Here is a 20,408-nt window from a genome sequence, read left to right on the forward strand (position 1 = left end):
TTTGTTAAATTATAAGGCCAACTAGTGGTGCAACCATACAATTTTTTTTGTGTAGCCTCAGACTGTGGTCGTACATCAGCGTATCAAATATGGTGAAAAAATCTCTTTGCGTTACGAAGTTATAGCCATTTATGTGTAAAAACACAAAATTTAAAGGTAATTTTTCGTTTTTTGCAATTTTCAGCCATTTCTGATGAAAATTTTAATACAATGCCAATAGAACTTTTTGTTCAGAAGGTAATGCAATATTCTTCCTATGATGTTTTCGAGTCGATCAGAATTACGCTCGCGGAGATATTCGCGCGTGTTTTTTAAGTGCTATTTTGCCGCGCAGGGTTAACCGTAAGGCCAATTCTGGCATGTTTGGTATCGTTGGACTCGGCAACTATTCAGGACTCCAAGGAAACAAGTCCCATGAAAATACGTCGATCACAGCCAAAGTTATAGGTGTGTAAAACATTCGTCTTACCACTAGGTGGCGCTGCGACGAAACTCGGCATGCACTCTCAGTTCCTGACTGGCATCACAAGTACCAAGTGTCGTTTCAATAGGCTTAAGTTTGGCGAAGATACAGCCTCAAATCCGTTTTTTTGCACTCTACGTAAAATTTGTTGACGCGGTTTACGCAAACAGATTGGCGAATCGACATGAATTCCATAACTTTTTGCCGTGAGGGTCTGTAGATGCTACATACCGATTTTCGTGGAAATCGGGCAAAAGCTCTAGGACGAGTTCGCAAAAGTAGGTTTTACGAATAATTCAAAATGGCGGAAAAATTTTCATGACGGAAAATGACGTCATAGGGTCCAGTCGAATCGTCTTGAGCCAAGGAATCAGAGGAAACAAGAATTTCATTTCTAGGACGTACGGGTCAGAAGTTATAAACAAAAACATAAGTGCAACTTTAGACTGTTGGTGGCGCTAGAGGGTTGGAGTTAGAGACTCCAAATTTGCTGTGGAGACACATTGGACTGTCCTTTATCAGTGTGCCAAATTTCATAACTTTCCTACGTACGGTTCTATGGGCTGCCATAGACCGCAATGGCGGAAGAAGAAGAAGAAGCAGAATAATAATAATTATAATAATAAATATAGCTGCAAGCAGCAATGCCGGGGTCAAGCCAAAAAGGGCACATAAGAAAGTAAAGTTGAATTCGGATGAGCAGTTTAAAGAACCTGGGAAAATCTCTTGATTTCAGACTAAATAATATAACAGTTATCAGCTAAAAAGCTGTGTTTTCATTCAGTGTCATCTCTCCCTCTCTTTCGTCGAGCATTGATAACTAGAACACTGACGTAAAAATGAGTGGTGCTTCTAGTGGCAATACTCAGCTCACAAAATGTTACAGTGGTGTTAATGAGTCAAAAGAGCCCACCCCCATGTCTCTGCGATGTTCTGATGCAGAGAAAAAGCTCTTGCAAAAACAGTTGATAACGTATTCTCATTGGTTGCTAGAGAGTAAATGGACATCCACTAGTGATTATAGTCAAAGCTATGAAAGGAATAATCCATGATGACTCATGGTTTTAGATGTGTTGTTGCAGTAGTTTTAGGCAAAAAATGCGTTATTCTATCTCAAAACCAGTAGGTGGCGCAATGACAAAATTGTGCATGCAACCTCAGGTCATAACTGTGTTACATCTAGCTAGTTTTATGACTATACACTTTAGATTAGTGAAGAAACAGTTGTATGACCATAGGGTGGCTTGATTTCAAAGGTTTTGTTAAATTATAAGGCCAACTAGTGGTGCAACCATACAATTTTTTTTGTGTAGCCTCAGACTGTGGTCGTACATCAGCGTATCAAATATGGTGAAAAAATCTCTTTGCGTTACGAAGTTATAGCCATTTATGTGTAAAAACACAAAATTTAAAGGTAATTTTTCGTTTTTTGCAATTTTCAGCCATTTCTGATGAAAATTTTAATACAATGCCAATAGAACTTTTTGTTCAGAAGGTAATGCAATATTCTTCCTATGATGTTTTCGAGTCGATCAGAATTACGCTCGCGGAGATATTCGCGCGTGTTTTTTAAGTGCTATTTTGCCGCGCAGGGTTAACCGTAAGGCCAATTCTGGCATGTTTGGTATCGTTGGACTCGGCAACTATTCAGGACTCCAAGGAAACAAGTCCCGTGAAAATACGTCAATCGGAGCCAAAGTTATAGGCGTTTAAAGCATAAGTCTGACCACTAGGTGGCGCTGTGACGAAACTCTGCATGCACCCTAAGTTCCTGACTGGCATCACAAGAACCAAGTATCGTGTCAATAGGCTTAAGTTTGGCGAAGATACAGCCTCAAATCCGTTTTTTTGCGCTCTACGTAAAATTCGTTGACGCGGTTTACGGAAACGGATGGACGAATTGACATGAATTCCATAACTTTTTGCCGTGAGGGTCTGTAGATGCTACATACCGATTTTCGTGGAAATTGGGCAAAAGCTCTAGGACGAGTTCGCAAAAGTAGGTTTTACGAATAATTCAAAATGGCGGAAAAATTTCCATGACGGAAAATGACGTCATAGGGTCAAATCGAATCGTCTTGAGCCAAGGAATCAGAGGAAACAAGAATTTTGTTTCTAGGACTTACAGATCAGAAGTTATAAGCAAAAACGTAAGTGCAACTTTGGACTGTTGGTGGCGCTAGCGGGTTAGAGATAGAGACTCCAAATTTGCTGTGGGGACACATTGGACTGTCCTTTATCAGTGTGCCAAATTTCATAACTTTCCTACTTACGGTTCTATGGGCTGCCATAGACCGCAATGGCGGAAGAAGAAGAAGAAGCAGAATAATTATTATAATAATAATAATAAGAAAACTAACAAATACAATAGGGGTCTTCGCCCCTTCGGGGCTTGACCCCTAATAAGAAAACTAACAAATACAATAGGGGTCTTCGCCCCTTCGGGGCTTGACCCCTAAATATAGCTGCAAGCAGCAATCACCGGGGTCAAGCCGAAAAGGGCACAGAAGGATGTAAAGTTGCGTTTGGATAAGCAGACTGAAGAACTTAGGTAAACCTAATGATTTCAGATGAAAAAATGCAAAGTAATCAACAAAAATAATCTATGTTCTTGTCTACTGCAACTGTCCTTCGGTTATTGACAATCATGGGACATTAGAGCACTGAAGGACATGTATGTGATGCTTACAGTGGGCAAACATGGGTCACAACATGTTACAACAAGTTAAAAGAGTCAAAAGAGACCATCCCCATGTCTCTGCGATGTTCTGATGCAGAGAAAAAGCTCTTGCAAAAACAGTTGATAAGGTATTCTCATTGGTTGTTAGAGAGTAAATGGACATCCACTAGTGATTATAGTCAAAGCCATGAAAGGAATAATCCATGATGACTCATGGTTTTAGATGTGTTGTTGCAGTAGTTTTAGGCCAAAAAAATGCCATATTCTATCTCAAAACCAGTAGGTGGCGCAATGACAAAATTCGTGCATGCAACCTCAGGTCATAACTGTGTTACATCTAGCTAGTTTTATGACTATACACTTTAGTTTAGTGAAGAAACAGTTGTATGACCATAGGGTGGCTTGATTTCAAAGGTTTTATTCAATTATAAGGCCAACTAGTGGTGCAAGCATACAATTTTTTTTGTGTAGCCTCAGACTGTGGTCGTACATCAGCGTATCAAATATGGTGAAAAAATCTCTTTGCGTTACGAAGTTATAACCATTTATTTGTAAAAACAGAAAATTTAAAAGTAATTTTTAGTTTTTTGCCATTTTCGGCCATTTCTGATGAAAATTTTAATACAACGCCAATAGAACTTTTTGTTCAGAAGGTAATGCAATATTCTTCCTATGATGATTTCGAGTCGATCAGAATTACGCTCGCGGAGAGATTCGCGCGTGTTTTTTAAGTGCTGTTTTGCTGCGCAGGGCTAACCGTAAGGCGAAATCTGGCATGTTTGGTAAGGTTGGACTCGGCAACTATTCTGGACTTCAGCGAAACAAGTCCCGTGAAAAAACACAGATCAGAGCCAAAGTTATAAGCATGTACAACATTCGTATGACCACTAGGTGGTGCTGTGACGAAACTCTGCATGCCCCCTTAGATCCTCACTGGCATCACAACTACCAAGTGTGGCGTCAATAGACATAAGATTGGCGAAGATACACACTAAAACCTGTTTTTTGGGCTCTACGTAAAATTTGTTGACGCGCTATACGAAAACGGAATGGTTTATCAAAATTCTTTTAATAACTTTTTGCCCTGAGTGTCTCTAGATGCTACATACCATTTTTCGTGGCAATTGGGCAAAATCTCTAGGACAAGTTCGCAAAAGTAGGTTTTATGAATAAATCAAAATGGCGGAAAATTTTTCAGGACGGAAAATGACGTCATAGGGTCCAATCGAATCGTCTTGAGCCAAGGAATCAGAGGATACAAGAATTTAGTGTCTAGGACTTACGGGTCAGAAGTTATAAGCAAATACATAAGTGCAAATTTGGACTGTTGGTGGCGCTAGCGGGTTAGAGATACAGACTTCAAATTTGCTGTGGAGACTTTTTGAACAGTCCTCTATTAGTGTGCCAAATTTCATAACTTTCCTACGTACGGTTCTATAGGCTGCCATAGACCGCAATGGCGGAGGAAGAAAAAGAAAAAGAAATATAGCTGCAAGCAGCAATCACCGGGGTCAAGCCGAAAAGGGCACAGAAGGATGTAAAGTTGCGTTTGGATAAGCAGACTGAAGAACTTAGGGTAAACCTAATGATTTCAGATGAAAAAATGCAAAGTAATCAACAAAAATAATCTATGTTCTTGTCTACTGCAACTGTCCTTCGGTTATTGACAATCATGGAACATTAGAGCACTGAAGGACATGTATGTGATGCTTACAGTGGGCAAACATGGGTCACAACATGTTACAACAAGTTAAAAGAGTCAAAAGAGACCATCCCCATGTCTCTGCGATGTTCTGATGCAGAGAAAAAGCTCTTGTAAAAACAGTTGATAAGGTATTCTCATTGGTTGCTAGAGAGTAAATGGACATCCACTAGTGATTATAGTCAAAGCCATGAAAGGAATAATCCATGATGACTCATGGTTTTAGATGTGTTGTTGCAGTAGTTTTAGGCCAAAAAAATGCCATATTCTATCTCAAAACCAATAGGTGGCACAATGACAAAATTCGTGCATGCAACCTCAGGTCATAACTGTGTAACATCTAGCTAGTTTTATGACTATACACTTTAGTTTAGTGAAGAAACAGTTGTATGACCATAGGGTGGCTTGATTTCAAAGGTTTTATTCAATTATAAGGCCAACTAGTGGTGCAAGCATACAATTTTTTTTGTGTAGCCTCAGACTGTGGTCGTACATCAGCGTATCAAATATGGTGAAAAAGTCTCTTTGCGTTACGAAGTTATAACCATTTATGTGTAAAAACAGAAAATTTAAAGGTAATTTTTCGTTTTTTGCAATTTTCGGCCATTTCTGATGAAAATTTTAATACAACGCCAATAGAACTTTTTGTTCAGAAGGTAATGCAATATTCTTCCTATGATGTTTTCGAGTCGATCAGAATTACGCTCGCGGAGATATTCGCGCGTGTTTTTTAAGTGCTGTTTTGCTGCGCAGGGCTAACCGTAAGGCGAAATCTGGCATGTTTGGTAACGTTGGACTCGGCAGCTATTCTGGACTTCAGCGAAACAAGTCCCGTGAAAAAACACAGATCAGAGCCAAAGTTGTAAGCATGTACAACATTCGTATGACCACTAGGTGGTGCTGTTACGAAACTCTGCATGCCCCCTCAGATCCTCACTGGCATCACAACTACCAAGTGTGGCGTCAATAGACATAAGATTGGTGAAGATACACACTAAAACCTGTTTTTTTGGGCTCTACGTAAAATTTGTTGACGCGCTATACGAAAACGGAATGGTTTATCAAAATTCTTTTAATAACTTTTTGCCCTGAGTGTCTCCAGATGCTACATACCATTTTTCGTGGCAATTGGGCAAAAGCTCTAGGACAAGTTCGCAAAAGTAGGTTTTATGAATAAATCAAAATGGCGGAAAATTTTTCATGACGGAAAATGACGTCATAGGGTCAAATCGAATCGTCTTGAGCCAAGGAATCAGAGGATACAATAATTTAGTGTCTAGGACTTACGGGTCAGAAGTTATAGGCAAATACATAAGTGCAAATTTGGACTGTTGGTGGCGCTAGCGGGTTAGAGATACAGACTTCAAATTTGCTGTGGAGACTTTTTGGACAGTCCTCTATCAGTGTGCCAAATTTCATAACTTTCCTACGTACGGTTCTATAGGCTGCCATAGACCTCAATGGCGGAGGAAGAAAAAGAAAAAGAAAAAGAAAAAGAAAAAGAAAAAGAAAACTAACAGAAACAATAGGGGTCTTCGCCCATTCTGGGCTTGACCCCTAAATATAGCTGCAAGCAGCAATGCCGGGGTCAAGCCGAACAGGGCACAGAAGGGTGTAAAGTTGAGTTTGGATAAGAATACTAAAGAACCTAGGTAAACCTCATGATTTCAAATGAAAAAAACGCAAAAGTAATCAACAAAAATAATCTATGTTCTTGTCTAATGCAATCGTCCTTCTGTTATTGACAATCATGGAACATTAGAGCACTGAAGGACATGTGAGTGATGTATGCAGTGGCATAACATGGGTCACAACATGTTACAACAAGTTAAATCAGTCAAAAGAGACCATCCCCATGTCTCTACGATGTTCTGATGCAGAGAAAAAGCTCTTTCAAAAACAGTTGATTAGGTAATCTCATTGGTTGCTAGAGAGTAGATTCACATCCACCAGTGATAATAGTCCAAGCCATGAAATGAAGAATCCACGATGACTTATGATTTTAGATGTGTTGTTGCAGTAGTTTTAGGCAAAAATTGCTATTTTCTATCTCCAAGCCACTAGGTGGCGCTATGACAAAATTGTGCATGCAACCTCAGGGCATGACTACGTTACATTTAGCTAGTTTTCTGACTATACACTTTAGTTCAGCAAAGAAATAGTTGTATGACCATAGGGCTTGCTTGATATGAAAGGTTTTGTCCAATTATAAGGCCAACTAGTGGTGAAGGAATACCAATGTTTTTGTGTGACCTCAGACTCTGCTCGTACATCAGCTTATCAAATCTGGTGAAAAAATCTCTTTTCGTTACGAAGTTATAACCATTTATGTGTAAAAAACACAAAATTCAAAGGTAATTTCTCGTTTTTTGCAATTTTCGGCCATTTCTGATGAAAATTTTAATATAACGCCAATAGAACTTTTTGTTCAGAAGGTAATGCAATATTCTTCCTATGGTGTTTTCGAGTCGATCAGAATAACGCTCGCGAAGATATTCGCGCTTGTTTTTTAAGTGCTGTTTTGCTGCGCAGGGCTAACCGTAAGGCGAAATATGGCATGTTTGGTATCGTTGGACTCGGCGACTACCCAGGACTCCTAAAAATCAAGTCCCGTCAAAATACGTTGATCACAGCCAAAGTTATAGACGTATAAAACATTTGTCTGGCCAGTAGGTGGCGCTGCGACGAAACTGTGCATGCACCCTCAGTTCCTGACTGGCATCTCAAGTACCAAGTGTCGTGTCAATAGGCCTAAGTTTGACGAAGATACAGCCTAAAATCTGTTTTTTTGCGCTCTACGTAAAATTCGTTAAGGTGGTATTTGACAATGGATTGCTGTATCGAAATTCTTTTGATAACTTTTGCCATGAGTGTCTCAAGATGATACATACCAATTTTCGTGGCAATCGGACAAAAGCTCTAGGACGAGTTCGAAAAAGTAGGTTTTTAGAATAATTCAAAATGGCGGGAAAATTTTCATGACGGAAAATGACGTCATAGAGTGTAATCGAATCGCCTTGAGCCAAGGAATCAGAGGAAGAATTTTGTTTCTAGGACTTACGGATCAGAAGTTATAAGCAAAAACATAAGTGCAATTTTGGACTGTTGGTGGCGCTAGCGGGTTTGACATAGAGACTCCAAATTTGCTGTGGATAATATTTGGACTGTCCTTTATCAGTGTGCCAAATTTCATAACTTTCCTACGTACGGTTCTATGGGCTGCCATAGACCGCAATGGCGGAAGAAGAATAACTAATAAATATAGCTGCAAGCAGCAATGCCGGGGTCAAGCCAAAAAGGGCACAGAAGAAAGTGAAGTTGAATTCGGATGAGCAGTTTAAAGAACCTAGGAAAATGTATTGATTTCAGACTAAATAATATAACAGTTATCAGCAAAAAAACTGTGTTTTCATTCAGTGTAATCTCTCCCTCTCTTCTCGAGGAGCATTGACAACTAGAACACTGAAGAAAATGTGAGTGGTGCTTGCAGTGGCAATTCTCAGCTCACAAAATGTTACAGTGGTGTTTATGAGTCAAAAGAGACCACCCCCATGTCTCTACGATGTTCTGATGCAGAGATATAGCTCTTGCAAAAACGGTTGATAAGGTATTCTCATTGGTTGCTAGAGAGTAAATTCACATCCACCAGTGATTATAGTCAAAGCCATGAAAGGAATAATCCATGATGACTCATGGTTTTAGATGTGCTGTTGCAGTAGATTTAGGCAAAAATAGCTATTTTCTATCTCCAAACCACTAGGGGGCGGTATGACAGAATCGTGCATGCAACCTCAGGTCATGACTGCGTTACATCTGGCTAGTTTCATGACTATACACTTTAGTTCGGCAAAGAAATAGTTGTATGACCATAGGGCTTGCTTGATATGAAATATTTTGTTCAATTATAGGGCCAACTAGTGGTTCAGGCATACCAATTTTTTTGTGTGGCCTCAGACTCTGCTCATACATCAGCGTATCAAATCTGGTGAAAAAACCTCTTTTCGTTGCGAAGTTATAACCAATTATGTGTAAAAACCACAAATTTTAAAGGTAATTTTTCGTTTTTTGCTATTTTCGGCCATTTCTGATGAAAATTTTAATATAACGCCAATAGAACTTTTTGTTCAGAAGGCAATGCAATGTTCTTCCTATGGTGTTTTCGAGTCGATTGGAATAACGCTCGCGGAGTTATTCGCGCATGTTTTTTAAGCGCTATTTTAATGCACAGGGCTAACCGTAAGACGAAATCTGGCATGTTTGGTATCGTTGGACTCGGCGACTATTCAGGACTCCTAAAAATCAAGTCTCGTCAAAATACGTTGATCACAGCCAAAGTTATAGGTGTAAAAAACATCTGTATGGCCACTAGGTGGCGCTGCGACGAAACTGTGCATGCACACTCAGTTCCTGACTGGCATCACAAGTACCAAGTGTCGTGTCAATAGGCCAAAGTTTGACGAAGATACAGCCTAAAATCTGTTTTTTTGTGCTCTACTTAAAATTTGTTAACGCGCTATACGACAACGGATTGGTTTATAGAAATTCTTTTGATAACTTTTTGCCTTGAGGGTCTGTAGATGCTACATACCGATTTTCGTGAAAATTGGGCAAAAGCTCTAGGACGAGTTCGCAAAAGTAGGTTTTACGAATAATTCAAAATGGCGGAAAAATTTCTATGACGGAAAATGACGTCATAGGGTCAAATCGAATCGTCTTCAGCCAAGGAATCAGAGGAAATAAGAAATTTGTTTCTAGGACTTACGGATCAGAAGTTATAAGCAAAAACGTAAGTGCATCTTTGGACTGTTGGTGGCGCTAGAGGGTTGGAGATAGAGACCCCAAATTTGCTGTGGGGACACATTGGACTGTCCTTTATCAGTGTGCCAAATTTCATAACTTTCCTACGTACGGTTCTATGGGCTGCCATAGACCGCAATGGCGGAAGAAGAAGAAGAATAACTAAATATAGCTGCAAGCAGCAATGCCGGGGTCAAGCCGAAAAGGGCACAGAAGGGTGTAAAGTTGAGTTTGGATAAGAATACTACAGAACCTAGGTAAACCTCATGATTTCAAATGAAAAAAAACGCAAAAGTAATCAACAAAAATAATCTATGTTCTTGTCTAATGCAATCGTCCTTCTGTTATTGACAATCATGGAACATTAGAGCACGGAAGGACATGTGAGTGATGTATGCAGTGGCATAACATGGGTCACAACATGTTACAACAAGTTAAATCAGTCAAAAGAGACCATCCCCATGTCTCTACGATGTTCTGATGCAGAGAAAAAGCTCTTTCAAAAACAGTTGATTAGGTAATCTCATTGGTTGCTAGAGAGTAGATTCACATCCACCAGCGATAATAGTCCAAGCCATGAAATGAAGAATCCATGATGACTTATGATTTTAGATGTGTTGTTGCAGTAGTTTTAGGCAAAAATTGCTATTTTCTATCTCCAAGCCACTAGGTGGCGCTATGACAAAATTGTGCATGCAACCTCAGGCATGACTGCGTTACATTTAGCTAGTTTTCTGACTATACACTTTAGTTCAGCAAAGAAATAGTTGTATGAACATAGGGCTTGCTTGATATGAAAGGTTTTGTCCAATTATAAGGCCAACTAGGGGTGAAGGCATACCAATGTTTTTGTGTGACCTCAGACTCTGCTCGTACATCAGCGTATCAAATCTGGTGAAAAAATCTCTTTTCGTTGCGAAGTTATAACCATTTATGTGTAAAAAACACAAAATTCAAAGGTAATTTCTCGTTTTTTGCAATTTTCGGCCATTTCTGATGAAAATTTTAATATAACGCCAATAGAACTTTTTGTTCAGAAGGTAATGCAATATTCTTCCTATGGTGTTTTCGAGTCGATCAGAATAACGCTCGCGAAGATATTCGCGCTTGTTTTTTAAGTGCTGTTTTGCTGCGCAGGGCTAACCGTAAGGCGAAATCTGGCATGTTTGGTATCGTTGGACTCGGCGACTACCCAGGACTCCTAAAAATCAAGTCCCGTCAAAATACGTTTATCAGAGCCAAAGTTATAGGTGTATAAAACATTCGTCTGGCCAGTAGGTGGCGCTGCGACGAAACTGTGCATGCACCCTCAGTTCCTGACTGGCATCTTAAGTACCAAGTGTCGTGTCAATAGGCCTAAGTTTGACGAAGATACAGCCTAAAATCTGTTTTTTTGCGCTCTACGTAAAATTCGTTAAGGTGGTATTTGACAACGGATTGCTGTATCGAAATTCTTTTGATAACTTTTTGCCATGAGTGTCTCAAGATGATACATACCAATTTTCGTGGCAATCGGACAAAAGCTCTAGGACGAGTTCGAAAAAGTAGGTTTTTCGAATAATTCAAAATGGCGGGAAAATTTTCATGACGGAAAATGACGTCATAGAGTGTAATCGAATCGTCTTGAGCCAAGGAATCAGAGGAAGCAAGAATTTTGTTTCTAGGACTTACGGATCAGAAGTTATAAGCAAAAACATAAGTGCAATTTTGGACTGTTGGTGGCGCTAGCGGGTTTGACATAGAGACTCCAAATTTGCTGTGGGGACACATTGGAGTGTCCTTTATCAGTGTGCCAAATTTCATAACTTTCCTACGTACGGTTCTATGGGCTGCCATAGACCGCAATGGCGGAAGAAGAATAACTAATAATAATAAAAAGAAAACTAACGGATACAATAGGGGTCTTCGCCCCTTCGGGGCTTGACCCCTAATAAAAATAGCTGCAAGCAGCAATCACCGGGGTCAAGCCGAAAAGGGCACAGAAGGATGTAAAGTTGCGTTTGGATAAGCAGACTGAAGAACTTAGGTAAACCTAATGATTTCAGATGAAAAAATGCAAAGTAATCAACAAAAATAATCTATGTTCTTGTCTACTGCAACTGTCCTTCGGTTATTGACAATCATGGGACATTAGAGCACTGAAGGACATGTATGTGATGCTTACAGTGGGCAAACATGGGTCACAACATGTTACAACAAGTTAAAAGAGTCAAAAGAGACCATCCCCATGTCTCTGCGATGTTCTGATGCAGAGAAAAAACTCTTGCAAAAACAGTTGATAAGGTATTCTCATTGGTTGCTAAAGAGTAAATGGACATCCACTAGTGATTATAGTCAAAGCCATGAAAGGAATAATCCATGATGACTCATGGTTTTAGATGTGTTGTTGCAGTAGTTTTAGGCCAAAAAAATGCCATATTCTGTCTCAAAACCAGTAGGTGGCGCAATGACAAAATTCGTGCATGCAACCTCAGGTCATAACTGTGTTACATCTTGCTAGTTTTATGACTATACACTTTAGTTTAGTGAAGAAACGGTTGTATGACCATAGGGTGGCTTGATTTCAAAGGTTTTATTCAATTATAAGGCCAACTAGTGGTGCAAGCATACAATTTTTTTTGTGTAGCCTCAGACTGTGGTCGTACATCAGCGTATCAAATATGGTGAAAAAATCTCTTTGCGTTACGAAGTTATAACCATTTATGTGTAAAAACAGAAAATTTAAAGGTAATTTTTCGTTTTTTGCAATTTTCGGCCATTTCTGATGAAAATTTTAATATAACGCCAATAGAACTTTTTGTTCAGAAGGTAATGCAATATTCTTCCTATGATGTTTTCGCGTCGATCAGAATTACGCTCGCGGAGATATTCGCGCGTGTTTTTTAAGTGCTGTTTTGCTGCGCAGGGCTAACCGTAAGGCGAAATCTGGCATGTTTGGTAAGGTTGGACTCGGCAACTATTCTGGACTTCAGCGAAACAAGTCCCGTGAAAAAACACAGATCAGAGCCAAAGTTATAAGCATGCACAACATTCGTATGACCACTAGGTGGTGCTGTGACGAAACTCTGCATGCCCCCTCAGATCCTCACTGGCATCACAACTACCAAGTGTGGCGTCAATAGACATAAGATTGGCGAAGATACACACTAAAACCTGTTTTTTGGGCTCTACGTAAAATTTGTTGACGCGCTATACGAAAACGGAATGGTTTATCAAAATTCTTTTAATAACTTTTTGCCCTGAGTGTCTCTAGATGCTACATACCACTTTTCGTGGCAATTGGGCAAAAGCTCTAGGACAAGTTCGCAAAAGTAGGTTTTATGAATAAATCAAAATGGCGGAAAATTTTTCATGACGGAAAATGACGTCATAGGGTCCAATCGAATCGTCTTGAGCCAAGGAATCAGAGGATACAAGAATTTAGTGTCTAGGACTTACGGGTCAGAAGTTATAGGCAAATACATAAGTGCAAATTTGGACTGTTGGTGGCGCTAGCGGGTTAGAGATACAGACTTCAAATTTGCTGTGGAGACTTTTTGGACAGTCCTCTATCAGTGTGCCAAATTTCATAACTTTCCTACGTACGGTTCTATAGGCTGCCATAGACCGCAATGGCGGAGGTAGAAAAAGAAAAAGAAAAAGAAAAAGAAAACTAACAGAAACAATAGGGGTCTTCGCCCATTCTGGGCTTGACCCCTAATAATAAGAAAACTAACAAATACAATAGGGGTCTTCGCCCCTTCGGGGCTTGACCCCTAATAATAATAATTATTATAAATATAGCTGCAAGCAGCAATGCCGGGGTCAAGCCAAAAAGGGCACATAAGAAAGTAAAGTTGAATTCGGATGAGCAGTTTAAAGAACCTGGGAAAATCTCTTGATTTCAGACTAAATAATATAACAGTTATCAGCTAAAAAAGCTGTTTTTTCATTCAGTTTCATCTCTCCCTCTCTTCTCGAGGAGCATTGACAACTAGAACACTGAAGAAAATGTGAGTGGTGCTTGCAGTGGCAATTCTCAGCTCACAAAATGTTACAGTGGTGTTAATGATTCAAAAGAGACCACCCCCATGTCTCTACGATGTTCTGATGCAGAGATATGGCTCTTGTAAAAAGGATTGATAAGGTATCCTAATTGGTTGCTAAGGAGTTAATTGGCATGCACCAATGATCTCCAAGCCATGAAAGGAATAATACATGATGACCCAAGATTTTAGATGTACTGTTGGAGTAGTTTTAGGCAAAAATACCATATTTCTATCTCAAAACCACTAGGTGGCGCAATGACAAAGTTGTGCATGCAACCTCAGTTCATAACTGTGTTACATCTAGCTAGTTTTATGACTATACACTTTAGTTTAGTGAAGAAATAGTTGTATGACCATAGGGCTTGCTTGATATGAAAGATTTTGTTCAATTATAGGGCCACCTAGTGGTTCAGGCATACCAATTTTTTGTGTGGTTTCAGACTCTGCTCATACATCAGTGTATCAAATCTGGTGAAAAAATTTCTTTTCGTTGCGAAGTTATAACAATTTATGTATAAAAACACAAATTGTAAAAGGTAATTTTTCGTTTTTTGCAATTTTCGGCCATTTCTGATGAAAATTTTAATATAACGCCAATAGAACTTTTTGTTCAGAAGGTAATGCAATGTTCTTCCTATGGTGTTTTCGAGTCGATCGGAATAACGCTCGCGGAGATATTCGCGCATGTTTTTTAAGTGCTGTTTTGCTGCGCAGGGCTAACCGTAAGGCGAAATCTGGCATGTTTGGTATCGTTGGACTCGGCGACTATTCAGAACTCCTAAAAATCAAGTCCCGTCAAAATACGTTGATCACAGCCAAAGTTATAGGTGTAAGAAACATCTGTCTGGCCACTAGGTGGCGCTGCGACGAAACTGTGCATGCACACTCAGTTCCTGACTGGCATCACAAGTATCAAGTGTCGTGTCAATAGGCCTAAGTTTGACGAAGATACAGCCTAAAATCTGTTTTTTCGCGCTCTACGTAAAATTTGTTGACGCGCTATACAACAACGGATTGGTTTATCGAAATTCTTTTGATAACTTTTTGCCGTGAGGGTCTCTAGATGCTACATACCAATTTTCGCGGCAATCGGGTAAAAACTCTAGGACGAGTTCGCAAAAGTAGGTTTTACGAATAATTCAAAATGGCGGAAACATTTTCATGACGGAAAATGACGTCATAGGGTCCAATCGAATCGTCTTGAGCCAGGGAATCAGTGAAAACAAGAATTTCGTTTCTAGGACCTAAGGTTCAGAAATTATAAGCAAAAACATAAGTTCAACTTTGGACTGTTGGTGGCGCTAGCGGGTTAGAGATAGAGACTCCAAATTTGCTGTGGGGACACATTGGACTGTCCTTTATCAGTGTGCCAAATTTCATAACTTTCCTACGTACGGTTCTATGGGCTGCCATAGACCGCAATGGCGGAAGAAGAATAATAATAATAAAAAGAAAACTAACGGATACAATAGGGGTCTTCGCCCCTTCGGGGCTTGACCCCTAATAATAAAAAGAAAACTAACGGATACAATAGGGGTCTTCGCCCCTTCGGGGCTTGACCCCTAAATATAGCTGCAAGCAGCAATTGCCGGGGTCAAGCCGAAAAGGGCACAGAAAGATGTAAAGTTGCGTTTGGATAAGCAGACTGAAGAACTTAGGTAAACCTAATGATTTCAGATGAAAAAATGCAAAGTAATCAACAAAAATAATCTATGTTCTTGTCTACTGCAACTGTCCTTCGGTTATTGACAATCATGGAACATTAGAGCATTGAAGGACATGTATGTGATGCTTACAGTGGGCAAACATGGGTCACAACATGTTACAACAAGTTAAAAGAGTCAAAAGAGACCATCCCCATGTCTCTGCGATGTTCTGATGCAGAGAAAAAGCTCTTGCAAAAACAGTTGATAAGGTGTTCTCATTGGTTGCTAGAGAGTAAATGGACATCCACTAGTGATTATAGTCAAAGCCATGAAAGGAATAATCCATGATGACTCATGGTTTTAGATGTGTTGTTGCAGTAGTTTTAGGCCAAAAAAATGCCATATTCTATCTCAAAACCAATAGGTGGCGCAATGACAAAATTCGTGCATGCAACCTCAGGTCATAACTGTGTTACATCTAGCTAGTTTTATGACTATACACTTTAGTTTAGTGAAGAAACAGTTGTATGACCATAGGGTGGCTTGATTTCAAAGGTTTTATTCAATTAAAAGGCCAACTAGTGGTGCAAGCATACAATTTTTTTGTGTAGCCTCAGACTGTGGTCGTACATCAGCGTATCAAATATGGTGAAAAAATCTCTTTGCGTTACGAAGTTATAACCATTTATGTGTAAAAACAGAAAATTTAAAGGTAATTTTTTGTTTTTTGCAATTTTCGGCCATTTCTGATGAAAATTTTAATACAACGCCAATAGAACTTTTTGTTCAGAAGGTAATGCAATATTCTTCCTATGATGTTTTCGAGTCGATCAGAATTACGCTCGCGGAGATATTCGCGAGTGTTTTTTAAGTGCTGTTTTGCTGCGCAGGGCTAACCGTAAGGCGAAATCTGGCATGTTTGGTAACGTTGGACTCGGCAGCTATTCTGGACTTCAGCGAAACAAGTCCCGTGAAAAAACACAGATCAGAGCCAAAGTTATAAGCATGTACAACATTCGTATGACCACTAGGTGGTGCTGTTACGAAACTCTGCATGCCCCCTCAGATCCTCACTGGCATCACAACTACCAAGTGTGGCGTCAATAGACATAAGATTGCCGAAGATACACACTAAAACCTGTTTTTTTGGGCTCTACGTAAAATTTGTTGACGCGCTATACGAAAACGGAATGGTTTATCAAAATTCTTTTAATAACTTTTTGCCCTGAGTGTCTCCAGATGCTACATACCATTTTTCGTGGCAATTGGGCAAAAGCTCTAGGACAAGTTCGCAAAAGTAGGTTTTATGAATAAATCAAAATGGCGGAAAATTTTTCATGACGGAAAATGACGTCATAGGGTCCAATCGAATCGTCTTGAGCCAAGGAATCAGAGGATACAAGAATTTAGTGTCTAGGACTTACGGGTCAGAAGTTATAGGCAAATACATAAGTGCAAATTTGGACTGTTGGTGGCACTAGCGGGTTAGAGATACAGACTTCAAATTTGCTGTGGAGACTTTTTGGACAGTCCTCTATCAGTGTGCCAAATTTCATAACTTTCCTACGTACGGTTCTATAGGCTGCCATAGACCGCAATGGCGGAGGAAGAAAAAGAAAAAGAAAAAAAAGAAAAAGAAAACTAACAGAAACAATAGGGGTCTTCGCCCATTCTGGGCTTGACCCCTAAAAAGAAAAAGAAAAAGAAAAAGAAAACTAACAGAAACAATAGGGGTCTTCGCCCATTCTGGGCTTGACCCCTAAAAAGAAAAATAAAAAGAAAAGGGAAGAATAATAATAAGAAAACTAACGGATACAATAGGGGTCTTCGCCCATTCTGGGCTTGACCCCTAAAAAGAAAAAGAAAAAGAAAAGGGAAGAATAATAATAAGAAAACTAACGGATACAATAGGGGTCTTCGCCCATTCTGGGCTTGACCCCTAAATATAGCTGCAAGCAGCAATCACCGGGGTCAAGCCGAAAAGGGCACAGAAAGATGTAAAGTTGCGTTTGGATAAGCAGACTGAAGAACTTAGGTAAACCTAATGATTTCAGATGAAAAAATGCAAAGTAATCAACAAAAATAATCTATGTTCTTGTCTACTGCAACTGTCCTTCGGTTATTGACAATCATGGAACATTAGAGCACTGAAGGACATGTATGTGATGCTTACAGTGGGCAAACATGGGTCACAACATGTTACAACAAGTTAAAAGAGTCAAAAGAGACCATCCCCATGTCTCTGCGATGTTCTGATGCAGAGAAAAAGCTCTTGCAAAAACAGTTGATAAGGTGTTCTCATTGGTTGCTAGAGAGTAAATGGACATCCACTAGTGATTATAGTCAAAGCCATGAAAGGAATAATCCATGATGACTCATGGTTTTAGATGTGTTGTTGCAGTAGTTTTAGGCCAAAAAAATGCCATATTCTATCTCAAAACCAATAGGTGGCGCAATGACAAAATTCGTGCATGCAACCTCAGGTCATAACTGTGTTACATCTAGCTAGTTTTATGACTATACACTTTAGTTTAGTGAAGAAACAGTTGTATGACCATAGGGTGGCTTGATTTCAAAGGTTTTATTCAATTATAAGGCCAACTAGTGGTGCAAGCATACAATTTTTTTTGTGTAGCCTCAGACTGTGGTCGTACATCAGCGTATCAAATATGGTGAAAAAATCTCTTTGCGTTACGAAGTTATAACCATTTATGTGTAAAAACAGAAAATTTAAAGGTAATTTTTTGTTTTTTGCAATTTTCGGCCATTTCTGATGAAAATTATAATACAACGCCAATAGAACTTTTTGTTCAGAAGGTAATGCAATATTCTTCCTATGATGTTTTCGAGTCGATCAGAATTACGCTCGCGGAGATATTCGCGCGTGTTTTTTAAGTGCTGTTTTGCTGCGCAGGGCTAACCGTAAGGCGATATCTGGCATGTTTGGTAACGTTGGACTCGGCAGCTATTCTGGACTTCAGCGAAACAAGTCCCGTGAAAAAACACAGATCAGAGCCAAAGTTATAAGCATGTACAACATTCGTATGACCACTAGGTGGTGCTGTTACGAAACTCTGCATGCCCCCTCAGATCCTCACTGGCATCACAACTACCAAGTGTGGCGTCAATAGACATAAGATTGGTGAAGATACACACTAAAACCTGTTTTTTTGGGCTCTACGTAAAATTTGTTGACGCGCTATACGAAAACGGAATGGTTTATCAAAATTCTTTTAATAACTTTTTGCCCTGAGTGTCTCCAGATGCTACATACCACGTCATAGGGTCCAATCGAATCGTCTTGAGCCAAGGAATCAGAGGATACAAGAATTTAGTGTCTAGGACTTACGGGTCAGAAGTTATAGGCAAATACATAAGTGCAAATTTGGACTGTTGGTGGCGCTAGCGGGTTAGAGATACAGACTTCAAATTTGCTGTGGAGACTTTTTGGACAGTCCTCTATCAGTGTGCCAAATTTCATAACTTTCCTACGTACGGTTCTATAGGCTGCCATAGACCGCAATGGCGGAGGAAGAAAAAGAAAAAGCCCATTCTGGGCTTGACCCCTAATAATAATAATAAGAAAACTAACAATCCCAATAGGGGTCTCGCCCATTCTGGGCTTGACCCCTAAAAACTAACAATCCCAATAGGGGTCTCGCCCATTCTGGGCTTGACCCCTAATAATTTCACCTTCAGATAATTTACAGTCCTGCTGACCGGTGAAAAAAATTGGATTTAAAGAAAATATGTATAGACAACATGCATTTTTCTTAATCATTTCAACTTTTTGTTTTGTGTACTTACAATGCTGTCTCTGTTGATTCCTTTTGGCCTGGAATTCTCTTTCTGCAAACAAAAAACAAAAGTAAATTTAAGTTGTCTTTTAACACTTACAATAGCCTCTTTCACACAGTAGTTCTGGTAAAATACCATAAATTTACCAGAATGAATTTACCAGTAAATACAAAAATGTGCTGTTCACACATGCAGTGACGTTCCGTCTTTTTACCAGTAAGACATCATTCACACATTACTATCAAAATACCGGTAAACTCAGAGAGAAAGCGGAAATACCTGTGGCGCGCGGCCGCCGAGCTCCGTCCGTGTCGTATTTGTAAACAATGGCGAGTTATGACTTAATATCCACGGTCCGTATTTTGTTGTTTTCACATCTGTGGCAAACGGTCGCGAAGTTGCTCGTGACAAAACAAATTGCGTTAGGCGGCGTCAAACGGAACCTGCGTTTGGACATTAGGCTTCACAGATGGTGTGCTAAGGACGTCGGCAATATAGCAAACAGATGGTAAGCTGTTTTAAACAACTTTGGTGAAGAAATGTGGATGTTAACTTCAGGTGTGCTCGAATTTTAAGCAGCATGTCTGTGGAAACGAACGTAAACAGTGCGGGGTTAAACGCGTCATCTGTATAAAAAACTTTCTGATTGGCCCGAGCTGTCAGCGCGGTCTGACGTCATCCATTCCAAATGCCGGTAATCCTATATTTTTCGTTCACACATAGCGCTTACCGGTAAATTACTGGTAATCTTACAACCTGTCTTACTGGTAAATTGGGAGCACTGATTTACCGGAAAGGTTCTGTTCACACATGACATGTTAACTGCAATTTACCAGTAAATTACCAGTAAAGACTGTATGTGTGAAAGGGACTAATGACTTTTCAGTATATTTACAGCCTCAAAATAGAACAACTTTGGTCAATATATATCATATAAACATTGTATATTTTGCTTGCTATTATTCTTTTAACTTGATGTTAAAAAGAAGCTTGGTATTACTTTGCATACTTTTTGAGAAAATAGGCTACTCTGACTGCATATTTTGTCCACAGCTGTCTAGAGTGGCACATTGTTTATTTTGGTCTCAATACCCTTCAGACAGAAACAAGTGTTTTTTTTTTTTGTTTTTTTATATATGTAGCTGACCTTGTTTTCGTTTAGCATTTGTATTTTATAAAACATGAACAAAATCTTACCCCATTGTTCCACTCAAACCACAAGGATGGTCCTACCTGTAAGTAAAGTCCATATAAATCGGTAAGTTCAGCTTGCAAAACACAAAGGAAATGTACC

This window comes from Paramisgurnus dabryanus, chromosome 1, assembly GCF_030506205.2.
Source record: "Paramisgurnus dabryanus chromosome 1, PD_genome_1.1, whole genome shotgun sequence".
In the NCBI taxonomy this organism is placed as follows: Eukaryota; Metazoa; Chordata; class Actinopteri; order Cypriniformes; family Cobitidae; genus Paramisgurnus; species Paramisgurnus dabryanus.